This window comes from Lycium barbarum, chromosome 7 (genome assembly GCF_019175385.1).
Source record: "Lycium barbarum isolate Lr01 chromosome 7, ASM1917538v2, whole genome shotgun sequence".
Taxonomy (NCBI): Eukaryota; Viridiplantae; Streptophyta; class Magnoliopsida; order Solanales; family Solanaceae; genus Lycium; species Lycium barbarum.
Window position 1 is genome coordinate 130928222 of NC_083343.1, and position 17350 is coordinate 130945571.

Sequence of the window (17350 nt, forward strand, 5' to 3'; positions counted from 1 at the left end):
TATAAATCAAGCACATCTCTATGTGTGTTAAAGGCTAACTTGTAGGCTTGAATGATCAATAACGCATGTTCAAAAGTTTACCAACTTATTTGGTTATATTGCACACATTTCATTTGAATAAAATCACATGTTGTATGTTTAGCTAAGATTATCATTTAATAGGATTGGGTTGTCTCATGAAGGTAGTACATGCATACGGCTCAGGTCCATTTTACTATCATTTAATAGGATTGGGTTGTCTCATGAAGGTAGTACATGCATACGGCTTAGGTCCATTTTACTTACATCAAATCATGTGTTCATGTACGAACTACTAGGTTGACCATTTGGCTTAGCAAGATATCATTGGCATTCTGTCCGTCCTATCAGGAGTGTCATGCGGCTGTTGATAGCTGCACAAGGTCATTGGTCGTTCAGTTAAAATAGTGGATAAATACCTGCTTTAAACAAATTTAAGGGGAACTGTACATGCAAGTCCCATATTCTGTCTACGTGAAGCATATCTTAGGAAATTCTATGTGCATCTTAAGGGTGTGTCATTGACTGATTGATGTTGAAACATTAGTTGCATGTCAAGAATGTTATCTAGTTTTGTCCAGTTTACACATATCAATTCGTTTTGCTTGTTTGGAAGCTGTTGATATATTAATCAGAGGCAGTCCATAGTGTTAATTAAAGTCGTTAAATTGCTCATAGACTGCTATGCTTAGTAAGTATCCTATGGAATATTGGTTTGCTGTTTTCCTGCCCTCAAACTGTCTCGTGGAAGGTTCAAGAGTGTAGGATCAGATCCGTGTGAAATGCCGTGATGATTTTGGGTTTATTTGAATTCATATATGTTAGTGTATCTAATACATCCCTATGACTATGTATGCATGAAATATACTTAAACCTACATAGTATATACATAATCTATGGAGTTGCATTGAGTTTGTATTTTTACATGTTTAAGCCTTATTGATCGTATACTAATCTTTTTCTCTCATATCTTTTTGTGCATGAACCTCACATACGAGTCCGAGGGACTCGTCTTCCGCATTCGGTGTTGGGCCCAGGCCCAACGAAACCCTATTCCTCCCTCTGTCCAGTTCTGTCCGCAGCCTATATTCAAAAGAAAGAAACGAGTTTTGGGCCAAAGTCCAATAGCATGATTAATCCGCAGCAGCAATATAAAGAAAACTCACTGGGCCTAAGCCCAATCACGTGAACAGTTCCAGCAGTTGGGCCTTAAAATGGGCCGGATCCATTTCATTTTTTCTTTCTCTCTCTTATTTTATTGTTGTGTATTTTTATTTGCTTTGTATGACTAACCTTATCTTATTTTATTTTCTTAACTTAGATGAATCCTAATGAATTAGTAGATTTAGTTTTAGTAATGGGTAGTTAGTTTAAGGAAGACTAAAATTAATTCCATAAGTTTTATTCTCTTCTTTTCACGTTAAAACTATTTATAATGCCTAATGTTTATTTATTCGGAATAATTGATTTGCAAAATGGCATGATTATATATTTTAAGTAAAGGGAATCATATTTTATTCTTACTATCATATACATTTCAAAACGTCACTTGTACGCAAATATAAATTCAAGTATATTTTATAAACATTATTTTCAAGATTCATCCAATTATACATATTTTTAGTCGAGCATAGTTAAATAAGTTAGTAAAAAGAAAACTCATCATCTTTGCATTCTATTTATAAAATAAGTCTAGATTTTCAACACCATTATACTCATATAATGTAATTTTATTCTAAATTTAAATTGGCTAGGTTTTTCTCTTAAAATCTTTTATTTATATGCGAATCATTATATTTTGCAAGTCTCATTTTAAAATAACATTATTATTTAAAGCGTAGCAATACTTATAGTTTACTTTAAATAACATTCGAAGTCTCTTTTTGTGTAAATTATCCTACAAGCCTTGTTTAAAAAATAGAATTTTTATTTAAAAATCCTTAGCATATTTTTAAATCTTATTTTAAACAGCATTCTTATATTTTCCTTAAAACCTTAACAACCTTTCTTAGTCCTTTTTCTTAAAATTCAAAGCACCTTATTTAGCATTAATTAATTAACCTAAGTTTGGTCGGATAACCGTAAGTTAACGGATTCTAAAGGATGTCTAACCCCTTCCCTTTAGGATAATATAGAGCCCTTACCTAGAATCACACTGGTTAAACAGACTATTAACGGAGGTTTAGTTTTAACTTTACCTTAGTTAACGTTTAGGTGTCCTAATTCACCGTTAAATTAATTAGGTGGCGACTCCTTAAAACAAACAAAAATAGGAATCACCAATATGTTGTACTCCTAAATTTACTTTGACTCCGGTTAAAATGGGGTATGACACCCACGTAGGGTTTGGTTGCATTATAACACAAAATCCAAAAATCCTTATGTAAGGAGAACTATACATGGCCTGATTCCCTCGGTGGGATTCGCAGACTTTCAACATATGGGACAGGCATATTTAGATAAGAATCCAACAAACCTTTAGCCATATATATAACAGAACTACACTGACCTGATTCCCTTGGTGGGATACGTAGGCAATCCACATCGGGTTCGGTCCCTTTATTAAATTCTCAAACCATTTTTATGAACCTTACGAACTTTTTTTTATTATTATTAGCGCTGGGTGTCCGAGTCTCTTTGAACCTTACAAACTACGTTCTGACCTGATTCCTTTGGAGGGATACGTAAGCAACCTATACAAGGTTCGGTCACACCACAACTTAAATTTAGCATACCCTTCTGAACCCAAAACTGGGGCATATTTTGAAAAGATATAGACAAAAGAACAGTTGGACATTGACAAGATTAAGGCTACCAGACAGGAAGTATTATAGACCAATGACTTTGGAAGTGTCACAATCTAAAGTTGGCAGAATATTTTACAACTTACAAATATATATATTTACATATATATCTTTCCTTATATACATATACTTATGTATATATCTTTCCTTATACATATACTTACATACATACCTTTCAAATAAAACACTTTCTTTCAATTGTTTCACTACTGTTCAACTGCCAAGGCTTGAACGGAGATCACAAGATCCAAATAAACAAGACGAATGGAGCGCCAACAACGTCAAACTTCGAGTCAACACGAATCAACTTCCCCCCTCCCAATCTAAGAATTTTTCTTTGAGTGCAGGAATTAAAGGTCGCGAGACCGACAGTCAAGTCTATCAATCATGGCTGAAAAGCATCATTTGGCCCATTATGGCCTCACCTTGAAAGCTAGGCGGCTTTATTTCTAACTTTATCTTTAATTTTATTTTATCACAACAACTTTATGACTTTATTAACGAATACACTTGTTTTGCAGGTTGCCGAGATTGAAGGCGAATTAAATCAGGATTACACCAAAGACGTCATAAATTTGGCTTGTCACAGTCTCATCAACATCATTAGCTAACTGGCTACGCTTACTTTACTCCATACTTTATCACTTATTTGATCATCCATTCCACTTATTTTAATCACTTTATCCTGAACTTTACAGGATTTACATCAAGTCTCCGAAGACAACCGGAGACATCATTTACTTTACTTTATCCTGAACTTTACAGGATTTGCATCAAGTCTCCGAAAAAAACCGGAGACATCATTCACTCTACTTTATCCTGAACTTTACAGGATTCGCATCAAATATCCTGAACTTTACAGGATTCGCATCAAATCTCCGAAAACAACCAGAGACATCATTTACTTTACTTTATCCTGAACTTTACAGGATTTGCATCAAGTCTCCGAAAACAACCGGAGACATTATCCTGAACTTTACAGGATTTGCATTAAATCTCCGAAAACAACCAGAGACATCATCCTGAACTTTACAGGATTTGCATCAAATCTCCGAAAATAACCGGAGACATCATTTACTTTACTTTATCCTGAACTTTACAGGATTTGCATCAAATCTCCGAAAACAACCGGAGACATCATTCACTTTACTTTATCCTGAACTTTACAGGATTTACATCAAGTCTCTGAAAACAACCGGATACATCATTCACCTTACTTTAACAACTTTACCCCAGACTTTACGGGAATTTGCATCAAATCTCTAAGGACAACCGGAGACATCACATGGCTACACAGCCTCACCTGCATAAGCCAAACGGCTATACACTTACTTTACTCTTTACTTTATCACCTTACTTCATCATCTACTTTACTTACTTTAACGGCTTTACCTTAAATTCCGCAGACATCATTTATCATTGAGTCCCGGAAGACAGCCGGAGACCTTATTATTATCATTAAAATCTCCAAATACAACTGGAGATATTATTACATCCTTGGCATACACATCACACATTCATTCAAGTCCCTAAAGACAACCAGCGACAACATTTGGCCACACGGCCTCATCATAAGCCACACGACTTCATCCTCACTTTCACGCTCATATTTACTATCATTTTACACTCTTTATAAATTTTACACTTTCAACTTTACCCAGACTTTATTACTGATTTTGACATGAATTTCAGTTTTAACAGAAAGTACAATCTACAGAGACACAGCGCAACGTGAAACTTTTATCTTATGCAGTGAACTGGGGCAAATTTGCTAAAGAGGAATATCAAACTCACAAGCAAGGGTCACGGATCTACTCTCGAACTCGGCTCCGCCTACGTCCACAAACACGTGATATGTAGGTTAATTTCTCTTTCATATCCACCGCTAAAACTCTACTCAATCAACTCCTTTCACAATCTTGTAAGCCTTTTCTATATCCTAGTCTCACCATAACTCAACACTGGGGCAATTTTGAGAATCTACATCGTGTCTAGTAGAGTTCTAGTTATAGGTGTGTTGCGCGCCACATTTATAATTAGGAGGCTATAAGCATATGTTCCATTCTCAAACATTCTTGTCACCTGTCCACAAACCTTGCAAAGTTATAAATCCATAAATAACACTCTCTCAACGTAAATTTCGAACTACAAATGGCTTGATTCCCAAAGTCAGGGATACGTAGGTTACTCAAAATACAGATTCGGCTATAATTCCTTCTGCCCCCATAATATTTTACACCAATTCTCCTAACCCGTATTTCTCAAGTTCGTATTTGTTGGTCGTAACAAAATTGGCTACTACGTCAACTTCTTCGCCCGAAAACTCTTACATCGTCTCCGGTCGAAGAGGGGCATCTGTTGATACCCAATTTTGTCCCTCCTTTATTTCAATTTATTTCCTGGAGCTTCTAAATTTATTAACGAGCTAAATAATTTGTTTCGCTACTATTTTTTATTTCTACTGCTATTAATATCTTTACTTTCATTTTTCACTATTTTACTATCAATATTACTAGTATTACTTTATCACAAATTTTAAATGGTTCGTCATCATTTTTATTTTTTGGATTTGGTATTCGTTAAATTAATTATACTTTATTTTACATATTATCACTAAATTAGTATACATAGTACTAGTTATTAAATTAGAAACCCAAAATATAATTGAAATAGAGGAGAAAAGATCAACATTTTTCAGCCAATTAATGGCCCAAACGGACCAGCCTATTACCTATTTCCCAACGGACCAGCCCATTCCTTCCACCCGACCTGACCGGCCCACCCTTTTACACAAAATAATCATCTGCCCTAATTTTTTCCTCCATTCACCCGCACCCCCTTCACCTCACTCTCTCTCTTCCGCTCCTTTTCCCTTTCTCTCAACGCCGCCGCTCCCCGCTCCCCTCTCTCTCCTACGCTACCCTCTACCCTACCTCTCTTTCTCTCCCCTCCTCTCTCATTTTTTTTTTTAACCAAATTCGGTTCCCTTTTTTTAAATAATGGCAGACATTTGTTGCCCCACTTTCACGCGGTTTTCCTCATTTTCGTGCAATCTTCAACGTTCGGGTCAACAAAAATGGCCAAAAGTATTTCCCGAATTCAACTTTAGAAATTCGACTGTCGGATTCAAACGGCTCCTTGACTTTTGTTTGGAGCCAAGAATCTCGAATTCAAACGGAAACCTAGATTTATACCTATAAATAGGTCTCTAAGTGCTCAGACGAAGAAAAAAAAAGAAATTGTCATCGAGCCGTAGCCTCACTCGAAAAAGAACTGCCAACAATTACTCTATTTTCATTTTTTGAAACTTTAGTTACTTTAATCGGGTTCGGGTTCGTTCGAGTTCGAGCATAAATCTGAAACCTCAACGCCCCGTTCATTGCACACAAAAAAGGTAAACCTTGATACACTTATTGCTTTTAGTCTTTAGTTTCTGCTTTAGTTAAAAAATTTATCTTATTATGCTATTTGTTAGTAATGTAGTTTCTTTGTTATCCTGTTATTTGTTTGATGTTTGGGAGCTGTTAGGATAGAATATTAATTGCTAAATGAATTCGAAAGATGTCTACTGTAGTTTGGATGATTAGACTGAATTTTCCGGACTTAGAACCTATTTGAAACCGAATGTACATAGGATATACAGTGGATTATCAAGGTAAGAAGTGGATATACATTCGATATACATCCAATATACACATTGTGGTGTGTATATCTTAGGTATATTGGGCATATAGTTAAAACAGGTAGTAACACATAAGGCCTATATGTTAGACGAGTAAAGGAATGTGCTCAGCTTCAGCTCAACCTCATTAACTGGACTCTGTTTTTTTTTTCTTAGTCTTTAATGGTCCTATGTCATGTTCCTGTAGTGTTTGTGAATGATATCATGCAGTTGGTAATTCTCCATGCCATTTCTGTTTGAGTTCCCCTTTCTTTTCTTTATCCTTTTACTATTCGACATGAGAATAAGTAGGAGAATTCAACTTGACGTAAGCCGTTGGTCCCTTTAGGTGTCCCTGACCCTATATCAAACCCTTCCCCCATTATTGCCAAACTGCTTTATAAGCATGTGACCTGCTTGAGCTGAAACATTTAAGTAATCAGTTTTATTTGAGTTGAAGTATTTAACTTTCATTTCGGTTCATGAGAATAAGACATTTGCACATTTCTGTTGGAATTATCTAAAAGAACAAATAGGATAAAGACCCCATTCTTAAGCAATTAGTTAACCCAAAGTTTCAATCTAGACCGTGCACTCTTTAAATGATACTTAGAATAATTGTTTTAACATTTTGTTCCATGTTTGATCTGAGCTGTAGATGTTTCCCAAAACCAAAAGGCCATCGTTTCTAATATTATTTAAGCCATTCATACTCCGTAGTAAAAAATTTCTTTTCCAATATGCTTAAGTGACTTTCCTGTTGGTTAATACATTTGGTTAAGTATAATTTTCCTTTGAAATATATGTTTGTAACTTTTATGTTCAGTTGTTTGAAGGGGTCAGTTGGTGGTTATGTTTGAGTAGCATATAAACTTAAACCATTCAGATTCCTCTTTTCTTTTGTTTTTAAATTGATGACTGTCCTTCCAAAACACTATGAATTGTGGCTATTTGTTGTTGCTATGAAATATTACTACTTTGATAAAACAAATGCTACACTTCGAGGGGAAATTAGCTGCCTTACCTATGGTCAAAATGGCCATCATGTTTGGTACATGTTGCTGTCCTGTATGCTGCAATGACTTCGACTATACTTGTTTAATTTCTTTTCTTACTGCTTGCTTAGAAGCTATTAAGTAACTATAGGCAGCCCCTGTTTTAGTTAAAAGTTGTCAAATGGGTAACAAATTTCTATACTTAGTGAATATATTATGGAGTATTGAATCATTGCCTTCTGCCCCCCCCCCCCTGAACTGCTGTACTTTAGCAACTTTTGTTGTTGTACTTTCGGGTCATAAACCACTGCATTTTGAGTCGAATTTCTGCTGCACATTGAGTTGAATTTTACCTTCATTCTGAGCTGAATTGTTATTCATTTTGAGGTGATAAGACCACTTTCGCTGCCGTTTTTGCTGCTGCATATTTTAGCAAATCGCTCTAAGATTTAGCTCTAATTCGTTGAGGAGTCATCACATCACCGTGTCGTTGTTCATTAGAGTCATTCGGATCTGTTTTGGTTAAGATTTGCAAAATTGAGATTGGTAGTGTTTTTTCAGCTTTAGTTTACATGGCAATATGTTTAATTTCGAGAATGAATGTTATCCAGAGGGCAATTCGCAAGTATGCACTGATATGTGTTTGACTGCTCGTATAAAGAAGAATCATGAACTCATATTTGTCCATTTTAATTTACATTCCATACTAAATAGATGCATTCCTTTGTTTTCTAACCTTAAAATCCATCATCTGCCATTATGGCGGTGGGTTTATGGGTAGAATGTTGCGTTCTTCACTTGATCATAAGCATAAGTCTTTAATTTTCTTCTTTATCCTCTATAGTTATTTTAATCGGGTTTTCTTTCTAATCCCTTCACATTTTCTTTTCTTTTGCACGTATAACCGGAGCCCAAGAGTTTCACTTTGAGACTCAACGATACCGCTTATGGAGTCCGCGTACCGTTCACCGTCTGCGTCCCAATCTTACTTGAGCCGAAAATCACGGAACATCTCAATCTCTTGTGAAAGTCAAAAATGGCTTTTAGCCTTTTATATCATCTTCACCATTTTATTCTCATTCTCCGACATTTGTTTATATATTTGGTGCGACTAACATCTGTTTGTATGATTATTTGCTGAGACTTTAGCTGCTACAATTTAAGACTAAGTTTCATTTGAGTTTGTCTTAGATATCAACCGATTACTCCCCATCTAGATGGAACACGACATTTAGATAAAGATGATGAGTTTGAGCAGGCAATCAGCCGATGGCATGTTCTGATAATTTTATTCCTTAAAGTCGAATTAGGTGTTTACGCCAAGAGAATATATTTTTATAAATCAGTCCTCATTTTGCTAACAAAAATCAGTTTTACTTCAAATATAAATGCTTTCTTTTTCTTGGCTATCAACTTCGAGTATAAACGAATTTTCTTTCACTAACTTGAGGCTACATTGGATTTAACAGATAAGAGTTTTGTGTGCTTAGGAAAACATTTCACGTCTTTACTATAACGGATTTTCACAATGAAGTATCAATTTGATATCTAGCATTCGTATATATCTACACTCAACATTCTTAGCCTAATTAAATTTTAATCCGATCGGTTAACCATTATTAATGGAATTTAGAGAATGTCTAATACCTGCCCTCTAGATTAGTTGAACCCGTACCTAGAATCATTTGGTTTCATAGACTTTAAAATAGAGTTGACTTTAGATAAATCTCTTTGTTTGCTGGCCAGTTCTTAAGCATTCTGAGTGTTGGAAGAAAGTGAGAGGGAGGATTTCATTCAGCTTGAACGAAATGAGAGGGCGACTAAGAACTTTAATAAACATTAGGTGTCCTAATTCACCGTAAATAATTAGGTGGCGACTCCATCACTTCAATTAACCCCAGAATTACCGGAATGTTATAATTATTTTGACTTCGGTTAAAATGGGGTATAATACCCTTACGAGATTTGAGGCAAAGAGTCCACGTGAAAATTATTTTGTAATTGTATCGTCTATCTAAAATTAACAACTCCCAGTTTATTTTCATACAAATCTTGATATCTTATTTACCCGTTTTAAAGCCTATTGAACCAATTTTCACCTAAATGTGGGCCTTCCATACTTCTCTAATATCAGAGAAGCCATCTGTAACCTCAACAACAGTGAAGCTGCCAATGTACCTGACGAGACGGAAACTCAAAGAGTAACTTGTACAGAATTTTTTTTGCTGCGATGGTGAAATGATATTATAGTGGAACATATAATATAATATTACATAAAATTGACATATGTATACTTTCTAAGACAAACAAATATAAATGATCGATCGGGAAATATAAAAGTCAATTTTCTAAGAACATGCTTAAAAGTAGACAAGTAGCTCACCGTGCTTCTCTACGATCGAAATAAGTCGTCTTGATCCACTTCCGACGCCAAAGTAACGCTCCTTTGCAGCTAGGTATATAATTCCATGAGCATTACGTAAACACTGCACGAAATAATGCTCTGACGTGAAAAAATTTACTGATAAAACTAATACTCAAACGAACCTTCTTAATAAGTTTTTATAGACTAGGTAGAGTAGAAACTGAGTAAACGGTCTCTGCCATGAGAATTAATAACCAGAAGCTTCATCAACTGCTTTGCCGCTTTTTGAGCAACCAGCATCAGCTGATACATGAGCTTGGTTTTGGTATACTAGAACTCAATTCAAGATCAAATTAGTGGTGGTGAGTAAATTACTATATTGGTTGTAAATTGTTAAATATGGCTTAGATTAAATTTAGTTACTAAGCATTAAGAATTGTAAAAACACCTTTTAAAAAAAAGGCTAAAAACTAGTTTAGAAGTAGAGAAAAAATAATCATTGATGTAGTTAAACTCGATGGTGAATAACTATATGACTTTAACAATTGTAAAAGCCTTTATGGCTTAAAATCTCATTGCTGTTAAGTGTAAATGGCTTAAAAGTTCGAAGTTCAAAATTGTTAAGAAAAATATATTTGGGGTTAAACATAACATTAAAGGAACAAACATATGGCTTAGAATTACCTCATAAAAATTGTAAAAAAATAAGTACATAGATCATACAAACTCATTACCTAATCGATTTGGCAGATCTAAAACATAAAGCTCGGAACAATTTCATTCCTCCAATTATGGAGGGAAGATACATCTGAGTCAATCTTGGCTTGGTATCTCTTAGTACCGAATGTTTTTTCTCTTTTGAATGCCATAGTTGGCAATTGAAATCCGATGTCAATTGAGAGATGACACAAGGTATACATATCCGAGAGACAATTGACAACATAACCAGGACTAAGATAGATGTTGTGCCAGAAGAAGAGCCATTTGGATCAAAAGAGATAGGCTAATTAACATGTTACGAGGATTGATAGTTAATTGATGGCAAAATTACCACATCTCCTAAAGAAAAGACTTGATCTGATTCATAGACACAGAAAGAATATGAATTCCTATGGGAAAAAAAAAAGATCCATTGGAGATGGTGCTTTCATTATTGGACTTGTGAAAAGGGATGGGATGAACGAGTGGTAGGTATGAGATAAAGAATAGGAAGTACGTCGTGGTAATTTTGATAGTATCAAAGTCACACAAGTTTTTTCATAATTAATTAAAATTAGGGTCTTTGACATATATATATACATTTTAAGGAGAAATATTTACGAAACGTGACGATTATTTTATATTTACAAAACATAACATTACAAATCCTATACAAAACATGCTTTATATTTTTTAAAATTTTTTATTTTTTTTTTAAATATTTTTTTTAAAATTATTTTTTTAATTATTTTTTTATTTTTTTTATAATTTTTTTTAAAAAAATTAATTTTTTTTTTCACTCAAAAACTTATGTATGAAAGTCGTATGAAATGTGTATATCTCGCTCAAGACTTAAAAAGTTTGCTCAAAATTTAGTGTATGAAAACGGTATGAAAAATGTATGAAATGTGTATATCTCGTTCAAGGCTTAAAAAATTCGCTTAAAATTGTGTGTATGAAAACAATATGAAATTTGTATCTTGCTCATGTCTTAAAATTTCGCTCACATTTCCGTGTATAAAGTTCATGTTAGATTTCTGTAAAATTAATACAACTACAATAACATTGTATACAACTTTGATACAATATTCAAGACTTAAAATAATCGCTCAAATTTTTGTGTATGAAATGTGTATATCTTGCTCAAGGCTTAAAAAGTTCGCTCAAATTTTATGTATGAAGAACGTATGAAATGTGTATATCTTGATCAAGGCTTAAACATTACGCTCAAAATTTTATGCATGAGAATAGTATGAAATGTGTATATCTCCTTCAAGACTTAGAATTTCATTCACATTTTTTGTATATAAAGTTCATATTAGGTTTCTGGAAAATTTATACAACTACAATAACATTGTAATAATTTTCATACAATATTCAAGGCTTAAAGTTTTCGCTCAAAATTTTGTACGTGAAAATTATATTAAAAATTTCGTTCACACATACATATTTCATACATTTTTCATACAACTTTCATACACAGAAATTTGAGGTAATTTTTTAAGCCTTTGAGCCAAAAAAAAAATTAAAAATATATATAAAAATTATTTTTTTAAAAATAAAAATATTTTTTTAAAAAAAATATATATATTTTAATAAAAAATATATATATATATTCTGGAAAAAAAATAAAAAAACGAAAAATATATGAAAATCCGTCATATATCGTTATGTTTTGTAAATAAGGAAAACTATCGTTACGTTTCGTAAATATTTCTCCTTAACATGTATATATATATGTAGTTTTCCCTTAAAATTAATGGCTTTTGGATAACCGAAAAGCCCATTAAACAGGTTAATTAATATTCTCTCCGGATCAGAAAAAGTGTTTAATATCAAACTAAAATACAATTAATATTATTTTTTGTGATTTTTTTTATTAAGTATTAAATGATTAAATCTCAACGTTTATTTAATTAGAAATATTTTAATCGAATTATTTAATTTTATGTAAGAGTTAATATTTTCTAAATGTGTAAAAAGCTAATGAACTTTTTTTTATTTTTTTTATCCGGAGGGAGTATCAATTTTTAATTGAAATGGAATAATTGCAGGAAAAAATGGAAAGTAATATCATGCCCTTTGCTCTGTTTGGTTTTACTATTTTGTACTTAATTAACTGATATTAATGGGCTTTTAGGGTTTTAAGCTTTGAGGAGCAGTATCTTTTTCATATCCGACAATTAGAGCAGCACATAATTAAGTGGTAATTACTCAAAGGACTATCTTATTGTACGTTCCTACCATTTGTAGCTATTCTTTTAAATATTATCATTTGTAGTTACATTTTAGCAAAATAGTGTATGTTTTCGCATGTATTTGTTGCCAACAAATACATGAGAACACAGTAAAAAAAACAGGATCCTTGATTTTAAACTATTAAATTAGATATTAATATATTTTTTTTGATGTATTTTAGTAATTTTTTTTTTTACTTTGATGTATTTCAGTGATTTTTTTTTTTTTGCTTTGATGTATTTCAGTGATTTTTTTATTTTTTTTTTGCTATAATGTATTTCCGTGTCTTTTTTTTTATGTATTTCAGTGATTTTTTTAATGTATTTTACTATTTTTTTTTATGTATTTCAATGACTTTTTTGATGTATTTCAAATACATTGTGTACATTCCAACTACATATGAAGCTAAATATATTCAAATTTTCATGTATTTGAATGGATTTCAACAAATACATTCAGATACAAAGCCAAAAATTAACAAAATACACTCAAAAAGTACAAAGACAAATACATTCAAAAATAGTATATTTGTGAGATGTAGATTTTTGAATGTATTTGTATTTGACTTTTAACAAATACACACGGCCAGATCTGAGACACTACCACCACCAAAAACCCTAATCTCTCCACCACTACCAAAATCCTAATTTGAGACACCATCACCACCAAAAACCTAAATCTGAGACACCACCACCACCACAAAATCTTAATCTCTCTACCTCCACGTCATCTTCTCCGCCGCCATCACAAAATCAGTGTCATCGCCGCCGCCGCCGCCATCAACAATACATACGGCCAGATCTGTGTCATCACCTCACTAGATAGAGTGAAAAAAAATGGGTGAGCACGAAGGGAGAGGGAGAGGGAGAAGAGAGAGAGAAGGGCGGCGGAGAGAGAGAGGGGTGAGCACAGAGGGAGAGGGAGAAGAGAAGAGGGGCGGTGCGGCCATGGTGGTGGTGGTTGAGAGAAGGGGAGAGAGATTTTTTAGGGTTTTGAGAAATGAAAAATCTGAAATGGATAGTGATTGGGAAAAAAGAAAGATATATGTGTTTGGGTATGTATTTTCGATATAGCTACCGTTTGTAATTTAGAAAAATTAATTAGCTACTAAATATAATTAAATAAAAGGGTAGTTAATATTAATAATTAGGTCTTAAAAGAAGTTACAATGAGTAAAAATTCCTAATTAAAGTTATCACAATTTGAATCGTTATATTACAAATTCAAAGTTTTAGCGACTTTATATTGTTGATTCGACCTTATTTATTCTAAGGTTGATCATCCGTTAAAAAGAGATAATCAAAAATCACTTCGATATATAACTAAGTAATATATTTTGCAAAATCGTTTGTGAGATTGTTATCTAGCTAGCCTTGATGGTCTAAATATTGCACCATCTCATACTTTTGGTCTCATTTAGCACCCTACGTAAGTAGGGCTTATTAATTATAGGTGACTAAAAAAATTCAAAATTATGTGAAGTTAACTCAAGTTTTTTTTTTAATTGACTAGAGGTGATAATATTCGAATTAGGGATTAAAAACTTTTGATCATATTTTAATTTTAGTTTTATTTTTTAACACTTTAGCCCTAAGCTTTATTTTTAACACTTTTCCCTAAGTTTTATTTTTTACACTTTTCCCAACATAATAAAATTCTAATTACCTAAAATTGGTGGGGAAAAATCCAAAAAGACACATACCCCCCTCCCTCCTCCTCCCACCCCTCACCCCCTTCCCCAGCCACCCCAAAAAAAATGAAAAAGTTTAGATATTTTTTTTTGTTTTTTCACCAGCTCCCCTCCCCCGCCCCCACCCCACCTCCCACAAAAAAAAATTAAAGATTTGATTTTTTTTTGTTTTGATACCAACCCCCCCCCCCCCCTCTCCCACCCCTCACCTCCCCTCCCCTCCCCTCCCCTCCCAAAAAAATTGAAATTTTTTGTTCTTTCACTAGCCCCCTCCTACTCCCATCCCTCACCCCCACCACCTCCACACTCCAAAAAAAAAATTGTTATAAAAAAAAAAGTTTTTATACCAAAAAGATACCAACTTTTTTTTTAGTATCTTACTCCACCCACCCACCCCAAAAAAATTAATTTTGTTTAAAAAAATTTGTTTTAAATTTTTTGCACCACCCACCCACCCCCAACCCCAACAAAAAAATTCATGAAAAGAAGTTTTGAATTTTTTTTTTGTTTCTTACTCGACCCACCCAAACAGTCACCCCATCCCCCTCCTCCTCCTGCTCTTTTGCTGCTGCTGCTTTCTTCTTTTATTTAGAAAAAAGTTGCTCAAAAAAATAATAAAAAAATAAAAACTCACCCGATTTATGTAATTGTCGGACCAAATTTCATTCGTGTGGCACTGAGCATTAGTTCATGGATTATTTCTGTTCATTTGGTAAGTAAAACAATATTGTTTTATTTCAATTATTGATTTGGGTATAACTACTGATTTTCCAACAATGTACAGTAGCAGTTGCAATAAGTTCTATAGATGTTGTATAAGAGCTTCTGACTTTATTGCAATGGCTGCTGTAGTTTTTGCAACACTTGCAACAATTTATGTGTTGGATGAAACAGAGATAACTGAAGTTGTCACCAACAACTAAGTGATCAATTGCAACAACTCACCTAAGTGATATGTTCATCTTGTTCAAATCACAAATGTATGTTCTGTTGTTAATAAATTGCCAAAAAAAATTCAACAAGTAATAGGACTTGTTGCAACAACTAGTTAGTTGTTGAACATTTCACAACAAATAGAAGGACTTGTTGAAATAACCATTTATCTGTTGCACTTTATCCAATAAGTGACAAGACTGGTTACGATTAACAAATTTGTTGCAATAACTAAGTTACTTATTGAGGTTTGTCCAGCAAGTGACACGACTTGTTACAACAACTAGGTTGGTTGTTTTAATTTTTCCAACAAATGGAATGACTTGTCGCAGAAATTAGGTAACTTGTTGTATTTTATCCAACAAGTGATATGTCTTGTTCAACGGCTATGTTACTTGCTGCAACAGATACTGTAATTGTTGTAACAAATACTGCAATTATAACAACAACTATGATACGATTCCCCCATATTTAGTGATCAACAAAGAGAATCAATGATAATTAGTGATAAACAAAGGAAATGAATTATATACAGATCAATATATATATGATTAATCAATTTGATGGCATTTTGAGTCACGACAAATGATCAACTAAGTCACTATGCACTAAATCGAGTGATCAATAAAGTGATTTGATGTGAACTAATTAATTCACCAATACTAAGTGATGAACAAAGGAAATCAATGATATTTAGTGATAAATCTATATATTAATCAATTTGATGGTATTTTGAGTCAGAATAGATGATCAACTAAGTCATTATGCACTAAATCGAGTGATCATTACAACGATTTGATGTGAACTATTTGATTCACCCATATTTAGTCATAAACAAAGGAAATCAATGATATTTAGTGATCAGTACATATACTTAATCAATTTGATGGTGTTTTGAGTCAAAAATAGATGATCAACTAAATCACTATGCACTAAATCGAGTAATCATCGGAATGATTTGATGTGAAATACTTGATTCACCCATACTTAATGATAAACAAAGAAAATAAATGATATTTAGTGATCAATATATACACTTAATCAATTTGATGGTATTTAGAGTCAGGACGGTATTGGGAAAAAACAAGCAATAACCAAATTGCACTACGAGGTAACAGCGGAAGAAATACCTAAGTCAAAACTTCTCACACTATTTGAACCAAGAGAAAACAATAAACACTTGCACAAATGAAAACCCGGACAACAATTATACGAACAACAAAATAGCAAAGCAAGCAGAGTAGATTAATGCAAGAGACACCAAATTTAAGTGGTAAAAGCTCTTCAAGGCGAAGAAGAAACATCCACGAGACCTCCGGCCCATAAAAACTCCACTAATAATCAACAAGAGTTACAACGATGTTCTTAAAATGACTACAAATCAATGCCAAGCACAGAGCAACAATACATAAAAGATAGCACCAAAACTATTGAAGAAAGGTGAAAAATCACCCTAGAAAATGAGCTACTGTTCGTACTCGAAAACTGGAACTACAGATCACAAAATCCGATCTTCATCGTTGAAATCGAAGAACTAGATGTTGAGAACCTCCAGTTCAAATTTTAGAATGATCCAACGATTAACGAATCAGAAACCCAATTTGAAACGCACTGTTGTAGCTGATTTTCACTGGTCCGAAAATCACCTCTTCTCTCTCAAATTTTCTCTCTATACGGCTGCTATGAATTTACTCTTGTGTTATGAAAATAAGACCTAAGTTGCTCCTATATATAGTGGATTTTAGGGCAAAAGTGCCCTAGTCCAAATTGGATTGAATTTTATTAATCTAATTCCACATAAGAAGAGAAAATTTAAAAACCTAACAATTCTTCCCCTCCCAACTATGTGGAGGAGACTGTCATTCCGACGATTATGAAACACTCTTCAAACTTCCCTCTTAGCGAATATTTAGTTAACATATCTGAACTATTATCATCGGTGTGAAT

The 17350-nt window shown here is 33.3% G+C and overlaps 1 long non-coding RNA gene across 1 annotated transcript; it reads right to left on the bottom strand.

Annotated features, from left to right (window-relative positions):
- Nucleotides 1-9737: 9737 nt before the first annotated feature.
- LOC132602668 (uncharacterized) lies at nt 9738-11743 on the bottom strand. Its single transcript, XR_009567860.1, has 2 exons — nt 10578-11743; nt 9738-9964 (listed from the first exon to the last, which is right to left on the bottom strand). It is a non-coding gene; the product is annotated as an uncharacterized LOC132602668 (long non-coding RNA).
- Between the last annotated feature and the right edge of the window lie 5607 nt (nt 11744-17350).